Here is a 21,415-nt window from a genome sequence, read left to right as displayed (position 1 = left end):
AAACTCCACCCTCTTGCTAGCCCTTAACATTATTAGGAAAACGATTTTATGGAAAGAGTGATAAATTGTCCGGAATTGTCTGCTTGGGGAGGTGGTGGAGTCACCATCCCTGGATGTGTTTTTAAAAAGACTGGATGCGGCACTCAGCGCCATGGTTTAGTTGATGTGTTAGGGCATGGATTGGACTTGATGATCTAGAAGGTCTGTGTTATCACAGTGTTCTGTGATTACAGTAAATTCACAAATACAAGCCTCACTGAGTATAAGCCGCATCTCTGGGTGTTGGCAAATATTTCGGTTTTTGTCCATAAATAAGCCGCACCCGAATATAAGCCACTCTGTCGTTCGCAGCGAGGACCCGCGTGCAATTAGTAACAGAACCGCGGGAGGGCGCGGTTTCCTGGCTGAGCTAAGGCTGTGCAGGCTCGGCCCGCTAGGGGCTGCTGACGGGGCCAGGTGGCCCAGCCCGGTGCTGCCGCTCGGGGCCACCCGCCGCTGTCACTGGACTCGGTCACCCTGGGTCGGCGCTGCCCCGTGGTGGCAGGCAGGGACGGAGCTTCCCCCACTCCTACGGCAGCGGCGGCGGGCGGGGACGGAGCTTTCCCGTGCCCGTGGCGGGCACGGACAAAGCACCTCGCCTCCTCCCCGAGCCGCGGCAATGGCTGCGCGGGGCTCCCGTCAGCTCCCCAAGATGCGGCAATGGCGGCGCACGCTTCCACCTGCCTCCCCGGGCCGCGGCAATGGCGGCGCAGGGCCCCCGTCAGCTCCCCGAGCCGCGGCAATGACAGCGCGGCCCCCCCCTCTCCTCCCTGGGCCGTGGCAATGGTGGCGCAGGGCCCCCGTTGGCTCCCGAGCCGCGGCAATGGCGGCGCCCCCCCCCCACCCGTCCTCCCCTGGGCTGTGGCAGAGGAGGGAAGAAGAGAGCTCTCCCGCCTCTCTCCCCGCCCCCCGTGCTGCCTGCTGGGAGCCAAGGCAACACAGTAACACTGTAACAATCGCGGAGTGCCGGCTTTTACTGGCAGGTGCTTGGCTCGGCGCCCTGGCTGGCACGTCTGGGGTTGTAAATGTCAGAAAATTATTCACATATTAGCCGTCCCCGACTATTAGCCGCACTTCCGGGTTTCCACCAAAATTTTTGTCAAATTGCTGCGGCTTGTATTCATGAAATTACTGTATTTTAAAACCTATGTTATCATTATAATTTTCACTCTCTATTTTAATAGAAAGAACTGAAGCAGGTAACTTTCAATATTTTGGTTCAATTTCTTATAAACAGACAAAGTCATACTTCATCCTGGCCTGGAAACACCAGAACATTGGGAAAAAACTGAATTTAGGTGCAGTGTTCCATCTCCTTGCCACAAGGAACAATTGCAGATACTTGAATTTTAGGATAACACTACTCCAGGGCACAGAGTGAGCAACAGAATTAAAAAAAAAAAAAGAAAAAAAACCATTACACTGAAAATGGTCAGCAAGTAGTGCTCAGTTCTGAAAAGCTGCAGTCATATTGAATATTGCCAGCTAAGCTTTTGCATGTTGACTTTAAAAATACAAAGCATAACTTGCAGAACTAAAGCTGGGGTACAAAGATTTCTGGCTCTCAAGAATAATAGTTTATGCTATAACTGATTTTAACTACAGGATTCAAAGCCAATGAGAACTCTTTCCAAAGCATACTCATAACTTGACCCAAATGTTGGGTATTGGGGATGAAATATTTCTCCTTTTCAGCCAGTCTCATGGTTATTCCACAATGAATCAGGTGATTTAACTATTTTAAGCATTTAATCAACAACTTCTTCTAAACCTTCTGCATTCAGTGAGAAAATTTTAACATTCAGTGAGAAATTTTAAACATTTTAATCTTGGTGAAATATATCATCTCATAAAGAACACAGCAAAATGGATGTTCTTAAACTAAGAACTATACTTAAGAAAGTAAAAATTCTTCTGCTGTAAAAATGGTAGTGATGAGCTGCAAAACATTTTGTTTGACAGTTCACATCCCAAAAGGGGGACTCCTTGATGCTGCCCACATTTTCAAAATGACTAAGGAATTTTTATAATGAAAAAGGAATATTAAATAAGTTTCCTATGGGGTTAAAGCTATCTTAAGGGGTGGTTCCAGCAGCTGAAATCCAGGAAGCGTATCAGCACCTTTTAATAAGATGACCTTGCACAGACCACCAGAAAATGCTCTACGGATGAAATGTTTGACATGATGCTTGAGAAACAGTAAACTGTCTGAAACAAGACTGAAACACACAACTTCCATGCTGTCACAAGACAGCAAGTGCCTCTGCCTCTTTTCTTCTTACACAGGTAAAACAAAGTATCTTAGCTGCACACTGAGATGACAGATTTTATTATGGCTCTATTGTACCTCACTGCAAACTCTCCAACACATTATGCTTTCAGTTTTGCTCTCTGTAGAGAGGGAACAATAATAGAGTTCTATTAATAATCTGTTAGTGAAATTATGGGCTCAAAGCCAATGAAAAGATAACGGTTGTAATTACACCAAAAGATTTATATAAGAACACAATGGGGTTTTAGCATGAAATAAACACTTTTTAATAAAAGGATGATGATGTTTGTAGAGTAGTGCATTTAAAAAATAACTTGCAACTGCATTTAAAGTAAGTTCAGTATTAATGTCAGATTGTTTAAAAACACTCTTTTAATAAAAGAAAATAAAATAAAAACCACATTTTAAACAGTCCATAAGGCATACTTTTGACTGAGACAAGTAGGAGGTGCATGAGCTTATCTGAATAAGTCTTTTCTTACCTACTTTATTAAGTACAGGAGCAAGACGCTTGAGTATCCACTACCATCAAAATATCACTGATCTTCAGGTCAATGTAGAAATTTTGATTAAAGTTTTTTCTTTTTTTTTCTGTAGCATAAAATAAAAACACCTGAGATTTATCCTTCTGAAAATTGTTGAAGTCCCTTATAATAATTCAGCAAAATAGAATATGCACACCTTTTATCACCAAAATGGTGCATTATCTGGGGCTCTACTGGTCTTCTGCTTTGAAATCTAATCACTGTGGAATCTCACTGATCCAAAACAGTACAAGTTCTTTTCTCTCTCATTCAATCTATACATGGCTTTTTAGCTGTTCCTTACTGACAGAATACATCCGTTTTTTAAAAAAAAAAGGTAAAATTAGAGTGATTTTGAAAATCTTCCAGAGACAAAACCAGCCACAAGAGAGCCAACACTCATTCAAGGACAGACAGACAGACAAGAAGCTATTTTCACTTAGGTTCATTAAATTCCCATCCTGACTCAAATGTCCACATGTCATAGGTCTCCTAAGTGCTGTAGCAGGACTCAAATGTTATTACTTTGGAAACATTTTTTACCCGACATGACCTGGAAAATTAAAAGGCTCCTTTTTTAACAAAGAATTGATTAGATGGAATCAAAACAAAGGGATGAAAAAATTATTTTCTGGGTGGGTAATTTGTAGATAGGTAAATTGGTAAATATGTAAAAGATCTGAATTCTCACAAGAGAGCAGATTTGTAAAATAACTGATAGCAACTCTTCCGTACATTTGTCAAAACATACAGCAGAAAAGTGTTTTCTTGCTTGGTATTTTAGTCCAATTCCAACATGACTTAATAAAATTAATCTTGACAAAATTAGTCTTCAAATATTTTCATCTGTCAAGAATGTCTTTGATGGCAGACCCACAAGCTCTAGAACTGTAAGAATTTCTTCTTACTTAAATAAAGGACCTCAGAATGCTCAGGAGTACAGCCTTCCATCAGTTTTAAACTACTACCCATAAACCCAAATGTATATCCTTTCTTGGAGTTGATAGATATATAGAGTGTTGCTATACTGCTGAAAGGCTTTTGTGTGCCTTTGGAACAGCTGAAGTTAAATTACTTTTACAGATGTGATAAAATATTGAGCACTTTTTAAAGAATAAAGTAAAGTAAGATTAAATGGTATAAATACAACTGAGATAAAGCCTGAGGATTTTTCTTCAACCCAGTATTTCCTTATTCTCCCTTTATATCCACATACTCAAGATACATAGTTTATAAGTTTCTGTAATTGAGACAGATGGATGGAGTAAGTACTTCCTCAATGCCATCTCCTATGTTGCATGACAGTTTAAAATCCTGTTGTTTGCTTGTTGGGGGGCTTTTTGTGGTTTTTTTTCTTTGTTTGTTGGGGTGTTTTTTTTATTTTTTGGGTTTTTTTTTTTTTGGAAGGTTGAGAAAGGAGTAGTGATCAGTCCTGCTATCTTGCAAAAACAGTGATGTTGATTGTTATTCCTCTGATAGTCCATTCTCACCTCACATGTAAAAATGCAGCTTTAGAATTATATTACTGTAGCAAGCCACAAGAAAGCTGCCACTGTAGGAAAGCTGGATATGAGAAAGTAAATAGTAATGACTTATTTCAAAACAATAATAGCATAACTAAATTAGAAAATGACATTTAATATATTTTGCATTCAATATATATGTAGCCCTACTGGGTTGAAATGAGCAGTCTGGTTCCTATATGGTACATACAGTGTAAGAACACATATGTATACTTAGGACAAATAACAAAATAAATTGAGCAAAAACTATCAACATATGAAAAGGACTCAAACTCGTAAATAAACACTGGAGTCTCAAAGAGCTTTTTAGAAAGAAATGTTGTGGCGCTATCAGGTTTTGTTTTTTTCCTGATGAAACTGAGATTCAAGAAAAGTTCTAGTTTTCAAACAGGCTTGCCTTCCCCATCTGCCTTTTAATTAGCCTCCTAATTGAGATTTATTAACTTAATTATTTTTCCCTCTTGTCCATCCATCAGTGCTGGCAAAGACAGACTTCCTATTCTGTTTCTGGGTGGTTACTGTTCTTACATTTAGTTTCTTTTATATACACTCCTGTGTGCATTGAGTCAAAGCCTTTATAGCCAGACTACAGTAATTTCACGACTATAAGGCGCACCCTTTTGACTAAAATTTTCCCCCGAAACTGGAAGTGAGCCTTATAGTCCGGTGCGCCTTATCTGATGTACTAAGTTGTGACATTTGCCACCCCGGAAAGTGCGAGCCCGCAACAGTCCCCAGTTGAGCAGAGCCCGCCTGGCGGCGGCATCAGGCCAGCGCTGGACCGGGGCGAGCCCGGCGGCATCAGGGCAGCAGCTGTGCGGGCCAGGGAAAGGGCAGCGGCACAGCCCAGGCGGGGTGGGGCAAAGCCACTGGCATCGGGGAGGTGGCCCTGCAGGGCGGGCCCGCCGGCATCGGGGTGGCAGCGATGCGGGGTGAGCCTGCCAGCATCGGGTCACCTGGAGCACCAGGGAACTCCTGAAGCAGCGGGGCCCCAGGGACACTGCATGGAGGAGTGGCGGACATAGCCCGGCCCCAGGGATGCTGCACGCAGCGGTGGCGGCAGGCATAGCCCGGCCCCACTGGGTACAGGTGGGCCTGGGGGCCCATGGCTGCCGGGTTGAGGTGGGGCCTTGGCCAGCAACCGCACAGGGGGAGCTGGGGGCGGAGCCTTGCTGCAAAATAAAAGTGCGCCTGGTGCGTCTTATATGATCTACAAAGTTGCGAAAATTGCCGACTCCCGGGGGGTATGCCTTATAGTCCAGTGGTCATGAAATTACTGTATTTGAATCCATGCACTTTTTAATTTTTGGCTTCATTTTATCCTGCATTTATCCATTTTGAAATATTATATCTCAGGCTCAACTAGAGAGTTTTCTCTCTATGTCTGCTGAAGACCCTAGTTACTACATATGTCATTTTCAATAATGTCCTTTTATTTATCTTTCTGAAATACTGTTAAATAATTTGCCTTTGCCTAGAGCTTTGTTTCTCCCAAATGATTTATGGGTTTCTCTGAGATTCCTGGATTCCAGCAGTACATAAGACATAAGAAAATATTCTCGGGAAAAAGTGGATGTGGACTTTGAGGCACAGGAATTATTTTTATATGGAACATAAAAAAAGGAGGCCTATGAGTGTATTTGAACTTTTATTAGCCTCTGAAAAGTTACTAAAGGTGGTATTAAAGGTATGTCTTTTCTGTATGCATAATTGCTAGCTGTCAGAAAGTTACGCTTTTTGGACTGATTTTTTTGCCTGCAAGAGCCAGAAACTCTGGTCTTTAGCAAGGCATTCCCTTCCCTTCCCTTCCCTTCCCTTCCCTTCCCTTCCCTTCCCTTCCCTTCCCTTCCCTTCCCTTCCCTTCCCTTCCCTTCCCTTCCCTTCCCTTCCCTTCCCTTCCCTTCCCTTCCCTTCCCTTCCCTTCCCTTCCCTTCCCTTCCCTTCCCTTCCCTTCCCTTCCCTTCCCTTCCCTTCCCTTCCCTTCCCTTCCCTTCCCTTCCCTTCCCTTCCCTTCCCTTCCCTTCCCTTCCCTTCCCTTCCCTTCCCTTCTCTTTTCTCTTCTCTTTTTTCTTTTCTCAAACAATTTCTTCATCCCTATGCTTGCTTTAAAGGATGACACTGTACTTACATGAGATGAGCATATTGCCATTTTATGGTGACACTAAAATATTCTTTATGTGCTCAAAAAATAATTTCATTTATTCATAAATAAATTTATTTCATTTGCCATTTAGAGCATTTCAGCAGTGCTTTAGCTGTGCTAAAAATGCCTCTTTCTAAATTATTTGCTTATATTATTAGCCAACTAACCATTATTTATCCAAAAAACACTCTAGCTAAAGAAATAACTATTACGGATTCCAAGGAGTAAATAGCCAGGGATTCAGTGCTTCAAAGTTAGACTGAGACTCTCAATTCTAACTGTCACTAAACATATTCTGCCTTCAGATGATCATGATTTACATAAGCACTCTCCGGGAAGAATTTATTTCTGGAAATGCAGTTTCATGAACACCCAGAAAAACCCTTAGCATCATTTCTGTATTGGAAATAGACAAAAAATTGTCATATGTATTCTAAAGGAAAGTCATCCTACCTTTTTTACTGTACAATATTATTGATTCATTAGTGTTGCCTCAGGAATACTCTTTACCACAGTATGTATCATGTCTAATACTTGACTCCAATACTTGTTGTCATTCCATTCCTCAGCAAGATATTAAATAAAATGAATTGCCCTTGGCACAATGACAATGAAGATAAATGTCAAAACTGCTTCATCCAAGACTAAATGAAAAGTATCTAAGCATGCAACCTCAGTGTGTGCAACCTTTGTGGCATTAAATAATGTATTATCTAAAAATTTCAAACATCAGAATTGCAATTTTGCACAACTTGTCTCCAACACAAATTATGTTTCTATAAATAGAGATCCATAGCTAAAAAAATTAAATATCATTGTAATGAAAAACTTGCATTATGCCGCCATACTTGAGAAAAACAAAACAAAACAAAACAAAACAAACTTATTTTGGAAAATTATTCTTAAAAATAGACAAATGCAAAAAATACATGAGGTTTTATTAACACTAAACACACACACACAAAAAGGACAAAAAATTTAGGTGGATAAAGCTGGTCACACACATTCTTGGTACCCAAAAACTTCAGATTTCTCAGCAAAAATAAAAGAATTTCAAAATATTTTTACCATCAAATTAGAAGACATCAGAATAAATATAATAATAATAATAATAATAATAATAATAATAATAATAATAATAATAATAATAATAAAATCTGTAATGGGTAACATTTAAACCCTTTTAATAATAATAACAAAAAACCCCAAAAGATATCCCCTGGTAAATGGATTATTTCTATGAAGATGAAGCAGTACATGAAAACCCAGCAGGAAGAACAGCAGGTGATGACTGTAATCTTTATCCTTCTGCATCTGTAGTAAGTACACTTTTGTCAGATACATGAGTTCAGCAGGTAGAAGAACAGAATGTTACCTCTGCAGTTCAAGCATTTGAAAATCCCTATGTTCATCATATTTTTGGCTGCAACCCTAATCCTTCCGTCCTTAGAGATGCAACTAAATTGCATTTCCTTTTTCAATCAAAACTAAAATATCATCCCTCAAGGATTATACTGATGCCCATTTCCTATTAATGGGGGTCTGAAAAAATTTCAAAGACATCTTTTAGCTTAGAAAGGTTCATGTTTAAATTATGTATTCTGAGTAAATACATCTGCCAATGTCTCTGCTTTGTCAATATGATACCCCCAAAATAAAAATAAACTGGTTGCTAGAGTAGGCTCTAAAAAGAAGACCTGTTAAATATTTATGCAGGCAAGTAGAGATCGTAACTTAATAATACTTATTTGAATCCAAAAGAATATGAAAAGCTAGGTAATTATTATCTTCTATTCATCTAGGTAAAGTAAACTTTTCATTCTAGAATCAGTGTGGTTTCTGATTAATTGCTTTTTCCTATATGTGTTACAAGACTCCAGGTAAAAAGTAGTATATCTGTTACCTTTTAAGTTTATGCTCCATCCATTAACATCGTCCTAAATTGATAATTTTTTTTAAAACATGACCATGTTTGGTTCAAAACTTATCTCAGTGATCTGGAATAAAGAAGGATTCATCTTAAGTAGCTTTTGTTAAAGTTAAAGTGTTTAATCTAAATCAACTTCCCATCTGCTCATGCTTCGTGCCAGGGGAATGATGGAACAACGTATATCCAGAAGATAATTCAATTTCTCACATAATAGATCTCAAACAATGAGAAAAAAATACTATTTTTCCTCAGTTATTTTCCGCCCCACATTTTACTGAGATCCTCACAGGAAAAAACCAATCACATTTCTTTTTAATTCAGGAACTATCCTACAAGTAGCCAAACACACATTAATGACTCTAATGCTGTTGACTAGGAAAAACCAATACTGGCAAGGAGAGGTCTCATTTTAATGTAAGTAAATCCTTTAGCATTATACTGTCAACAGAAAGCAAAAATAAAGTGAGAATAAATCATCTTTACACCTGCGGCAGGACATATATATTTTCACCCTATTATGTATCCAGATTAAGTGGAAGTCAAGCAATTCAACTTTTTTCTGCCCTTTGTATTGATTTTGTCCACACAGATAATCATCTACTTTCATATGAATACAGGTTAAGCAAAAATTAATTAAAAGCAAATTTAGATAACATATCAAAATAATTTCTATGCTTGCCTGAATGGCAGACTATTTTGGTCTCAAAGCTTCATTCAGCATAATAGGCAATATTCAATGTTTGCAAAATTTCAGATTTTTTTAAACCTTTCTGTAGTAACTTGATCAGAACTTTTATACTCTTAAAAACTCTGATAACCAAGTATTTCCTGCTGACTCATCCAGCTTTTTGGGTCGTCTCTCTTTGACATTATTCATATGTATCATAACGAGCAGGACACAGCTCCCTCACAACCTGACTTGTACATCACAAGTGTAACATTCACATTTATTCTTGGACTCTCACCTTCTTTTCCTCTGTTCCTTGCTCCCAGTGGATTACTAAGCCAGTAATATTCATATTCCCAGCTTCATATCCCAGCTGACAACTTCTCTCCCATTTATAGAAATGTTACCTAGGTCATACTCCTGCCTCTCTATTTGAAAACCAAGCATAAATCTGTCCTGTCAGGTCACTGGGTGCATCAAGACCTCTAGAGATGAAGACTGTGAGACATATGGTATTCACTTCTTGTCCTCTTCAGTTCCACAGCACTGCTGCTTCCAGTAGACTGAATTGTTATCACAAGACTGCTCCAGAAGCCTGCTGCGGGAAGCTAAGTGGTACAGAAGAAGCAGAGATGGATGTTATGTGAAAAAAAATTCCTGACTGAGGAAAGATCTGGTGTGAAACCAAGGAAGTGGCTGTGGAGACCCTCCAGGTCTAGGTCCGAGAGGATGCAACAGGCATGATGTGATGGAGATCTGTTACAGCTTGCCTAAGATCACATCTCTGAAACTATCTACATACAATTAAGAGGAATCTCTTGATCAGAGACATTGGTCCATTGTGAGGGATTTTGACCATAGGGACATCTACTGAACAAGTAGTACAAACCTTATGCACCATAGAAGGGTTTTCAGAGCACTGTGTATGTATTTCTAACAATGTAGGGCCCAGCCAGGAAAATACTCTGATTAGATGCTCAATGAGGAGAAAACATAGATGATAGTTTGGGTGGCAGGGACCAGGAGAAGATGAGATCAAGGTTTGGAGAAAGGCAAAGACGCTAAGACACGGACTTGGACTCTACACTACAGGACAGAAGATTTTGACTTATTTAGAATATTGCTGATTAATACTCTTGAAACCTTGTACAAGGAGCAACCAGAATAGATAGCTGACTTTTAAAAAAAGATATTTGGAGCTCAGGAGAAAAGGACCCCTTCATGCAGACAGACCAGAAATTTCTACCAAATTACGCATTTGAACTATTACACCGAGAACTTAAATGCTAGAAATCATACAGGAGATTAAAACAAGGACAGAAATCAAAAGAAGACTATAGAAGTGTTGCTCACAGTGTTAAAGATAAATAAAGCCAAAACCTGATTAGAGCTAAAACTAGTTAGGAACATAAATGTAACAGGAGGAGTTCTTACAAGTATGCTAATATCAGATGGAAATTCACAGAATATGAACTGCTGCATGGAAGAGCCAATTGACGGATAGATTATATAGAAAAGGCTGAATTATTCAATGACATTTTCACCTCAGTCAGAGCCTATTTTTTAAATTCTGCACATATCTGTCTCATTTTGGAAGCAGGCTTCCAGGAGACCAACAAGCTTGAAGCAACTTAAAAATGTTGAACTTAACTACAAGATGTCAGATCAAATTGACCTCAATGTGTCAGAGGTGCTGACTGCGGTGAACACGAAGCTACTATCATCATTATAATCTAAAAATCATGGTAATCAAGAAAAGTCCTCTACAACTGGAAAAGGGCAAATATTATACTCATATTAAGACAGAAGGGAGAACAAGGGAACACTAAAAGAAGTAGCCTTACCTTTTACAACAGAAAGTTCACAAGTAGCATTCATTTGGAATTAATTTCTGAACACACATGGAAAACAAGGCAATCAGGAACAATTCACAGAGATTTACCAGTCGCAAATCATGCTCTACCAGTCTTAATGATTGCCACGATAAACATGGGATCAGGGACCTGGATTATGACATGGAATGCAAATTTGAGAAATTTCTGGATGATGTTAAGAAAAGTGACTAGCATAATGAATAACAAAAAACTAATGTCAGCAGGATCTGAGGAAATAGATTGATTTTGCCTAGAGAAGACTGATTACACTCAGGAGGCTGAAGGGCCAAGCCCTGCACCTAGGGTGGCATAGGCGTGGCTGCTGGGGAGTGACTGGATGAGCTGCAGGGACCCAGGCTGAAAGGACTTGAAGGCGATAGCTGACCACTAGGCCAACAGTGAGCTCTTGCCCTGAGCTGGCTGTGCAGAGCCTGCAGCAGAGGCTACAGGGGACCTAAAGAACACAGTTGACATGGGGAGGTGGAGTGAGATGAGCTGGTTTTAGTCTGGCAAAGTTTGGAGAAGCAGAGATAAACACCTTGCAGAAGTAGCAAGCAATATAAAAGGGATTATAGAAGAGATGGTGGCCTTGAAGAGCAAGATGGCTAGATCAGGTTGTATGTATGGAAAAATGTTTTCATGACGAAATAGCAGGATCCATAAAACATGTGGCTGCATCATCAGAGAAGGTAATGAAGTCAAAGCTTTGGTTGATCACCTACAAAGCAAAACCAAAACACTTTTTAACCAGAAAGATGTCCTAACCAGAATTTTTAGCATTGCTTAGTTTCATCTACCCTAACTGCAAAAGTTTGAAAGTAAAATTATGATATATATTTTACTGTTTCTTAATTAATATTCTGCAGGCATCAGTTCCAGGAATATAATGATCAGCGTGACCTCTCCTTTTTCATGTCAGAATTTAGATCTTTTAGCTATATCTTCTAATGCACTTTCACTTCATTTATGACTGCATCTTTCCAAAACAAATTCAAATTTGTTTACCATTTTGGTTGTACTTTTGAAAAGATCTGCCTTTTGCCACTCTACATTTTATCATTGTTTGTTTACTGCCTTTGCATAAAATAAATCCTAATTAAAATCCGAATTAAGGACTTATTTAAATGTGAGGTAGGATTCGCTGCAATGTCAGAAAATAAACAATTTTGCAAAGCAAAACAAAGGTGGATATATAGTGATTTCATTCAGTTAAATTCACTCTACTCAAAACAACACATGGTTAGTTTAATTAGAACAAGCTATAACCAGGCAAATGAAAATACTTCTCATTCATTTTCAAGATATACTAAGTTCACTTAGAAAACTTTCTTTAAACAGCCTATTTTAAACATAGTGCCTTTAGTCAGCTTTTGCATTCACATACCACACATTTACTTTAACATAAGATAAAAACAGTACAGATTACTGAATAAAAATAAGCCTGTCAACACAAGACCATCCTGCAATATTTCCTTCTCAGCAAAAAGAAGAGGGCATATGATCAACATAAATGAATTCCCAGCAGATTAATTAAGTTAATTTTATAATGTCACAGTGACAACTGTGGTTTGAAAACAGAGGAATGAGCTAAGCAGAAGTCTCTTTTAGCAATGCAAAAGCAGAGAGCATTATAGAGAAACTGGAGGAAAAGCAAGCACTTGTTCTAAAAATAGATAGATGAAAAACAATTTTAAAACCAAATGTATTGTCCTATTTCATCAATAGTACCACAACTGTAACAGTGATAGTCACAACAGTAATAAATATTTTGCTGCCTGAATTATAATAATTTGAAATGCATTCACTTCTGCAGATGCAACAACTTAAACATTTTTCTCCAGGAAAAAAATTTATTGTACAATTATTTTTCCAAAACCTATTTATTGCTGTTGCAATATCTGTTTAAATGAAAACAAATAATAAGCTAAATCAAATAAATTCCATTGCATTCCACATTACATATAGATTTTGGTTCATTTATAATCTTAACTGGCCTAGAAATTTAATTTTCAAAAATTTTAAATCCTATTGACTGGGTCTTCTAGTAATAAATTCTAGGCATTAATATCTCTAACAAAATAAAGTGTCGAAGTCTCCACTATAAACAAGGGGTTTGTCATATGCCCAATTGCTATCAGTTTAGTGGAAGTGTGCAAAAACTCTCCAACTATCCAAATGTAGATAATTCAAAGGGAGTTTGATCAATATGGGGCTCAGATTCTCAAATTCAAAGCTTTTCACTCTGATTATCCAGGTGGTTTCCATTCACAACTTGCAAAGCAACTACATTTATTGGAAAAGGACATTTATTTCAGTGAGCTAGGAAACAAATAAACAGACACATGTTTCTTTTAAAGAAATACATAATCAGCACTAATCAAAAGACTGAGAGATGTTTTACTTCCTGAAACATTAATCTCTTGCTTGACATTAGTTCTCTTAACAACAACACATGCCTATTTAAATCTCATAGATAAACCTCAATGTAACACATTACTGAACATGTGAATTGTTGATAATTACATAACTCCCAGAACTTCATCCCTTACCTGTCTTACGGATTTTTTTTTTTTTTTTTGTGCTCTCCATATGAAAAGCCCTGGCTGGTTTTGCTAATTTGTTTGTACTTCTATAAAGTACACAGTATACACCACAAAAGCAGAATTTTCTGCTTCCTGTTTTCAGTTTATGTAAATGATATATGTGAGCCACAAAAGCAGCTGATAGTGATCCAGAACACACATGTAGAAAATCTTCATTATACTCACCCTGACATCAATGGGTCTTCACTGAGGCAAAATCAGGATCACTTAATTTAGTGACTCTCAATTACTATTTTTCCTTTTCTTCTCACAGCCCCTATTTCCCATAGATTTTCAGCATATGCAGTATGTTTTGAGTGAGAGTACCAAAGCTTCCCTCCACATTACTTAAACACTTTTGTGTTATTTTTGAGCTTCCTAGTGGCTAGATTTGTTTGATGTCCCCTGCTACTGCACACTTGATGTCATTCACGAGATCCTGCCACTCTGCTTCTCTTTCACTCCTCTGTTGAGCAGAAGAATTGTTGCCTGCTGTCACTTCACAGAATCTAATTGTATAATTTTATTTTTCTACCTTTTCATTCATTCTCTGAAGCTTTTTCAGTTTGATCACATTTTTGTTTCTTTGTTTTATAGTCAAGGAACTGGGCAAGTATTCAAAACATTAAATATCATATTAGGCTACTGAACATCTATTGATTGATACAACGATGTATTTAATGTTCACTTATTTTCTCTGCTGCTCTCCTGCTAATTTTTAACTGCATACTTGTATTTTTTTCTGACCTCCTAAGCACAAGAACTGCTAAATATACACCTAAGTGAAATATGTAAAAATATAAAATTGCTTTCACATCAGTTTACATTTATCTTCACGAATTAAATTTTTAATTTTCATAACCAGTCATTCAGGCCACTCCTATTTAACACCTTCAATAACTTAGTATGGTCACCAAATTTACCAAATAATTATACATTATTTTTCCAGCATATTCACATGTTAAAATATATTTTGAGACACATGGATCACAGAATATGTCCCCTGAAATTTCACTCTTGGCCTCTGTTGCCTATGAAAACTGATACAAAAATCACTATTTTGTCCAATATTTTGTAAACCTTTTTATGAATGCAGGAACTTTCCTCTTAGCCAGTTGCAGTTTCCTCTGTGTTTTCTCTTAGCCATCTGTGCAATTTCCTGTGGTGTTTGGTAATACTGACACTGTTAGAGCATTCTAGCTGTTTCTAGAAAGTTATTATTATTATTTGAACCCCTTTGCCAGGTACTGATTTAAAGGATCATACTCTTCCTATCTAAAACTGGCAACATCTCAAAAGCTATCAAAATAGCTTTAAACAATGAATTTCATGCCACAGGTACCATTTGGCTACTTCATCCCTGAATGTCTTTAAAAATCTTAGGTGTATATCCCCTCATTTTGTTTTGTACCACCTCAACCTGACAAACCATGACTCCATGTGAGCTCCCCCACAAAAATTTATGTGTGAGAATCTGCAAAAGTCCTTCCATAGCACAAGCAGAATAAAAATATTATGACAATTTTGTTCCTACAGCTTCTTCTAAGTGTTTCTGTTTTCCTTGATTATTTTTCAGCATTACAGTCTCCCAGATCTCCCTCTGCTCTGCTGTAGAAACAGAATTTCTTAATTCTTGTTTCTTTCAGCTATTTTAATGGAGAAATCTCTTAAATATCTTGGAATTGTTTTGATTAATGTTGGTCTGGGCTTAGTTGTTTGGTTTGTTGGGCTTTTTAAAAATTTATTTTTAGTCTTACATTTATTCCTTACATTTTCTTTAAAAATCTTCAGCGATCTGAAGGATGGGTTGCCCTCAGCAGCCTCTGATATCCTGCTGATTCGTTGTGCGGTTTCCCTTTCGCTCTTTCTCAAGCCTTTCTAGCTAAGCAGAACGCATTTGTTCTCTGACTTCAATAATACCTTAAATAGTCTCTGTGCCATCTGCCATGACTTAGCCCTCTTTGTATTCCTTCCAGAATCTCCCGAACAGGACTCCTTGTTTATAACTGTATTTTCAGAAGTTCAGCCCAACTGTGGGGAGATTTCATGGTTTCCTGGCAGCTCTGCAAAGATACTGAATCTAGAGAGAGAAGTAATTTAAACAACATCCACCTGGCTTTGGCTTCCTCCCTCATGGAATCTTCAACAGTCCAGACCATAAAAATCATTGATTTAGTTACAGCAGTCCTCTAAGATTCCCTCTAAGACCCAGTCTCAGTGACAGCCTCCTCCCTTGGGGGGAGCTCCAGGTCAGGGATGCTGCCCTTCCTCCATCCCTTAGACAACACCCCACCACTCTCTGGTGGTCAGGTTTTACTAACAGCATCATTGCCTTGCTATGTACACAGCACATCACTCATCAGAGGAAAAAAAAATCTGTCCCTTGGGCATTCTCATATGTGACACGTGGGGCAACTCTGTCAGGAGAGGTACACTTTTATAACACCCTGGTGATCACCAGGTTTTGTAATCTTTTTCTTCCATTTCACAAAAGAGATATTTTAACACATCCCAATTTTTCTCTTGAATAATAGTGATTCTTGTCTTTTAAAAAAATAAAGTACTGAAATTATGTCCTGAAGACACGTCTAGAGCTGTCAGCATTTTGATTTTTTGCACACCTCATCCTTTCAAGCCTATTGGCTGTTTCAGGTGGCTTTTTAGATACCAGCTAATGAAACAATGCACGATTACTCTAGAACTCTTTCTGCAGGCATTTCTTATATGCATGACAGACACATAAACCTACAAAACAACCCAACAGTTGCTGTAAAGCCATCTTAGTTGAAAAAGTTCTGCTGGTCTTGTCAGTATGCTTGGATGAACATAATGGAAATAAAACAGTTTTTATCCTGTTCAATGAGACAATCTAATTGCCTCCTCTGGTTTTAAACTAAGAAAAAGTGTTTCAGTGCTAATTATTTGCCAACAATTTCTGAAATTGTGTGTTGAAATGCTGTCTCATGGGAGTATCTGCACAATATAGAGACATCATCTCAATTTATAACCAATATTGAATACTTATCTAAAGATTTAATTTAAATCTATGAAAGTCAAGCACTTTGGATTTCACTCAATGACATTGGTAGTAAAATAAGACATGATACATGACATTGTATGAGTGTGCACACAGACTGAAATTTACTTTCCAGCAAGAAGTCTCAGTTAAGCAGAGGTGCAAATATAACAGCATGTGATTAATGAGACCTGTGGTCTGCAGTGTTACCTTCCAACTATATTTATCACTTAAATTAGGTCTACATGTTGGTATAATTTTTGCATTTCACACATTATATAAAACCACTCCTGGGAACAAGTCATTATTTTTCATATCTCATGTATTTTTCTGAAGAAAACTGTGCATTATTTCAGGTGGGTTCTGTGCAATAAAATTTTTACACACAAGCTGATCAAGAACTCAGCATAGCAGAAAAGTATTTGCAAGTAGTAACAAGGTATTCAACTGAATTTTTATTTGGCTATTTTCAAATACAGATGAATGCATTTTGTTCACAAAAATAAGAGCTTTTTCAAGTGTTATTATTAGGCAATGATAAAAGTGTTCAAATTATCATTCTGAAATTTTCTCATGGTTTCAATAATGTTGTCCCCTTCTTAAAGAACTGAACACTTGTCTCAAAGAACAAGCTCTCCAATTTTAAAATATAAATTATCCAGAAATGGAGGAAAATCAAGGCCATGCCAGTTGTGTGTCCAAATAATGTATTCTAATGACACAGAAATGACATCACAGTAAGAACACTATAAGCCTAAAGCTAAATTGTGTGTGAACAAAACACAGCCATCATTCTTTAACAAATACAAAGGTTTCATTTATCATTGCACCGAAAGAAATTTACCACTAACTTTCATTAAAAGAGTCAAATCATAAGATCATCTCAAATTTTGCCAAATGAGGGAGCCCAACATAAAACTACTTAATTTTCCAATTTCCTGACAAACTTCAAAAGCTGTTTATGGCTTCAGGGTCACAAGCAAAGACAGAGCTCAGGTCTTTCACCAAAAAATACAGTAACATGAGCATCTTTTGCAGCAACAGGACTTGTGGCACTTACTTCAGCAGAGCTGGCATTTCATTCATGAGCAGGTAAAGGTGCCATGCGTGCACACACACACAAACATACACACACAACACTTGTTAGCACATTAGATCAGAGCAAAACATTTTTAAGATATCTGCCCTTCACAAAGTTAACCCACAGACTTTTTAAAATTAATTTTTGTTGTTGAACACTTTTTCTGTTAGTGAGCACTTAATTGCTTCCACAAAGCAATGAAGTGAAAGAAAAGCCTATTCAGCTTTATAAACCAGATACATATAACTGGATTTAAGAGGAATTATTTAAGTGAACTGGGAACGAAATGCATTACTTTTCTCTTGAAATTACACATAGGCTAATGGACTAAGAAAAAAAAGGAAAAAATATTTTTATTTGAAACAGCTCTAGCATTGAAATGTTCAATAACTCTACAACAAAACACAGCATTAGATGGATAAAAATGACTGTTCTTAACTCCAAACTGTAGACTGTTCTAAGAAACAATCTTTTATTCTGTAACTTTTCAAATTATGAGCAACTAGTATCAAATTTATGGTCTTGTCAGTATGCTGAAACAAACAAAACACCAAACATAAACCTTAGCACACACACTCCCCAGAAAATCCCAACCCCACAAATTACTAAATCAGTCTTTGAATAAAATGAGACAGTTGGCAAAAGGTCTCTGTATAATTTGGGAAACCACCATTATTTGACTACATTCATTTCATTCTTAAACATCCAAATTTTCACTTACTAAAACTCACTGATAATAAAAACCCTATCTCATTATATATTTAATTTCTTCCTGTGGATATTAAAATAAACTATGTTCTGAAATTAAGAGTTAAAATACCTCCTTTTGTTTTCCATACATATTTGCCTATATAAATATACTTCATCATTTTACAAATTACAGTATTTATATTAAAGCTTTCATTCAGCAAATCATTACAGCTTAACAAGAACAACAATCCCTGTGTTTTGGTTCTGTCTTTAAATCACTTTTGGAGATAATGAAAACCAGCCAAAATGAGTGACTGCAAATAATACAAACAACACATTTATTTAGAAAAATAAACTGAAAATGTTGCTTGTCTGTTCGATTTTTTCATGAAATATAGACAAATGGCTAGAAAAATTTTATGCCAAGTACATATTACAAATTACTTCTTTAGCAGTAACTGGGACTAAATGTCAACGTTCAATAGGAATAATTTTGATGTATAATTCAATAGACTGTATTTCTCGGCTGCTAATATGATTAAAAAAAAGGATGCTATTAAAAAAGATTATATCCCCTTTTTAAATACACCTTATCATGTTGCTGCTTTTTCATATATATACATATGTATATATGTATGTATATGCATGTATTTATTTCATCCTAAGAAAGGACCATAGTCCTTTCTGTGAAGAGATCCCCATAGTGAAAGAGAGCATAAACGTCTTTCTTCAGTTCTAACCTTTTAATTCCTTTTGGAGCCCTGGCAAAGTATAGCTTGTTGTGGCCTAAAATCTCCTGGGGCCGTCTGTGCAAATGGTGGCACACATCATTACCCTGAATGGAAGTGACAGTGCAAATAATAGAAGTGCATTGAGATGCAATCTCTAAGAGCAGAACTTCCTCAAAGTTGGGTGAAGGACAGGAGACAGCATCCTTTTAAGTGACTGAACTTCACTTATCCCTGTTCCTGTATGGCTTTCAATATATACAAGGGATGACAAAGGTCTTCTTCCCCACAGACAGTAACATTCCTCTGTTACAATAAATGGACCATTTTCTGAAATTATGTAAGTGCTTCGTTTCTCCTTTTGGCTACATATTGAAATATTTGTTGATGCTGGCTGTTCCCATAAAAAATTCGTTGTTTAGTACTCTGGTTGCTCAGCACAGAACTCAGGTGTTGGACTTGGAGACAGCAATTTCTGCAACGGGGCAAGACATTGAGTTCTCTAATCCTTCTTTCCCACTACATGGAATTTAAGGCTGTGGTTTTTGCCAGGACTCAGCTTGTAGCTGTCAGATCTGAGAAAGATGATTCAATGCAGATTACACTAGTGATCAGTTGTGCTCTGACTTCAAGGGTTTTTCCATTCTCCACTAAGGGCCAGGTTTCCTGGTTACTTCTCAGATCTGGCCTGCAAGAAGTCATAATGATGAATCTGATATGCAAATTAATTGACGTGCCTCCAAATATAGATATTCCTTCAAGCCTGAAGGTGCTGTTAAAAAGAAAAGAAGGGCAAAGTTATAAAAAATGTTTCCTTAAATAGACAAGTCAATCAACAAAACATAATTTTGAATTATCATTCCCTTTTTCATTTAAGTAGGAGTTAAAAAAAATAGCATTTTGCAATTTGATCTTTTATAATTGCACTTTATTTATTATGTAGACAAGCCTTGGTTTTCTGCTGGGGTAAATGGGTTTAACATCAATGGTGTCTCTGAAATCACATTATTTACATCCCCTGTGAAATCTGGACGCTGTTTAAAGACTAAATAGAAAGTGAACTCGGCTGAAGTTCCCCATCTGACAAGTAAGTTTTATTGTCACTAAAATAAATAAAATAAATAAAAATAAAATTCTGATTTGAGACTTTCACATTCCTTTTTGTGAATCTTTTTTTAATTTGTGTAAAACACTAATAATGCTGAAAGCTAATGCAGAGGTTCACTGACTTACTGAGTTTTTCTAGCATTATTTATTAGGCAACAAAAAGCAGCAGTATCACAAAAAGAGATCTTGGAATACATAGCTGTTGGTAGTTAGGACACTACTTTGTATTAAAGGATTAAATTTACATATCCTGAGGAAAAGAATAACAATTTCCTCGATTTACCCCTAGAGGTACAAACTTCAGTGAGGAGGAAGTTTCTTCTTTGCCATTAGTTTTGTGAATCTAGCCCCTCATATACATTTCCTCTCATTTCTTACTCGAATGATTTAGGTTGATAAAGATTGTCAAGGGATAGGATGGAATTTCACTGTCAGACAAAAAAAAAGGAATCTGAATTTGGTGTAATGTAAACCCTTTTAGCTTCTCTCCCCCAGTATTAAAGGGAAAGATAAAATATTTAGGGAAGCTTATTTAACACTCAGAATTGTTAGTGGCTCAGTGTAACCCAACAGTCTAGCAATCTTGGTATAATAAATTTTTGATACCACTGGCTTAGCAGGAAGTTGTTTTCCTAGTCAACCATTCAGGGTTTTGACTCACATTGTTAATGAAAATGAAGAATGTTGTAAACATCTGTTAGCAGCTTACTTTTTAACTGAAGACAGTCTTCATATCACTAAAATCACAAGTTTTCTCAGTTGTCACAGTTTCAGGCTTCAATTACATTTGGGCTAATAATTCCTGTATGTTATTACCTCATAAAAATCACCAAAAAGAGATAGTATTACCCTTGAATGCAGCTTAATTCTCAGGAACAAGATGAATATGGCCCAACTAACATACATTTAAAATAATGATAATAATACTCACAAAAGAAATAATGTGAATAGTATTTGTTGTCAGAAAAAAGTTGTTCCTCAAACACAGATTCTGAATACAGTAAAATACAAGTCTGAGCACTGCAGACATGAAGGGGAATATGATTTTTTCTTTTCCTCTGGGTTGTAATTCACAAACATAGACAATATCATGCTGTTGTAATTTAATCCCACTCAGCAACTAAGTAGCATGCAGTTGCTCAAACACTTCCCACCACACAATGGGCTGGGGAGGAGAACTGAGGAAAAATGGATAAAATAGAATAAAATTAAAATACTGATAACAAAAAACAATTATAA

General features: G+C 37.2%; 1 protein-coding gene across 4 annotated transcripts in view; it reads right to left on the bottom strand.

Moving 5' to 3' along the window:
• The window catches only part of PRR16 (proline rich 16), a 420,408-nt gene that overhangs the window by 254,866 nt on the left and 144,127 nt on the right, over window positions 1–21,415 (bottom strand). The window contains exon 3 of one of the 4 annotated variants that reach the window (XM_033084928.1): window positions 13,013–19,841. The exons of 2 other annotated variants lie outside the window; for them this stretch is intronic. The gene's annotated coding sequence lies outside the window, so the exon portion shown is untranslated. Of the gene's footprint in view, window positions 1–13,012; window positions 19,842–21,415 lie in introns of those variants that run through there. One more of the 4 variants, XR_004420666.1, reaches the window with a different exon arrangement.

The sequence above is a fragment of the Catharus ustulatus genome, chromosome Z (assembly GCF_009819885.2).
Source record: "Catharus ustulatus isolate bCatUst1 chromosome Z, bCatUst1.pri.v2, whole genome shotgun sequence".
In the NCBI taxonomy this organism is placed as follows: Eukaryota; Metazoa; Chordata; class Aves; order Passeriformes; family Turdidae; genus Catharus; species Catharus ustulatus.
The sequence above is the reverse complement of the archived record's forward strand: the minus strand, read 5'-3'. Positions and strand labels throughout refer to the sequence as shown.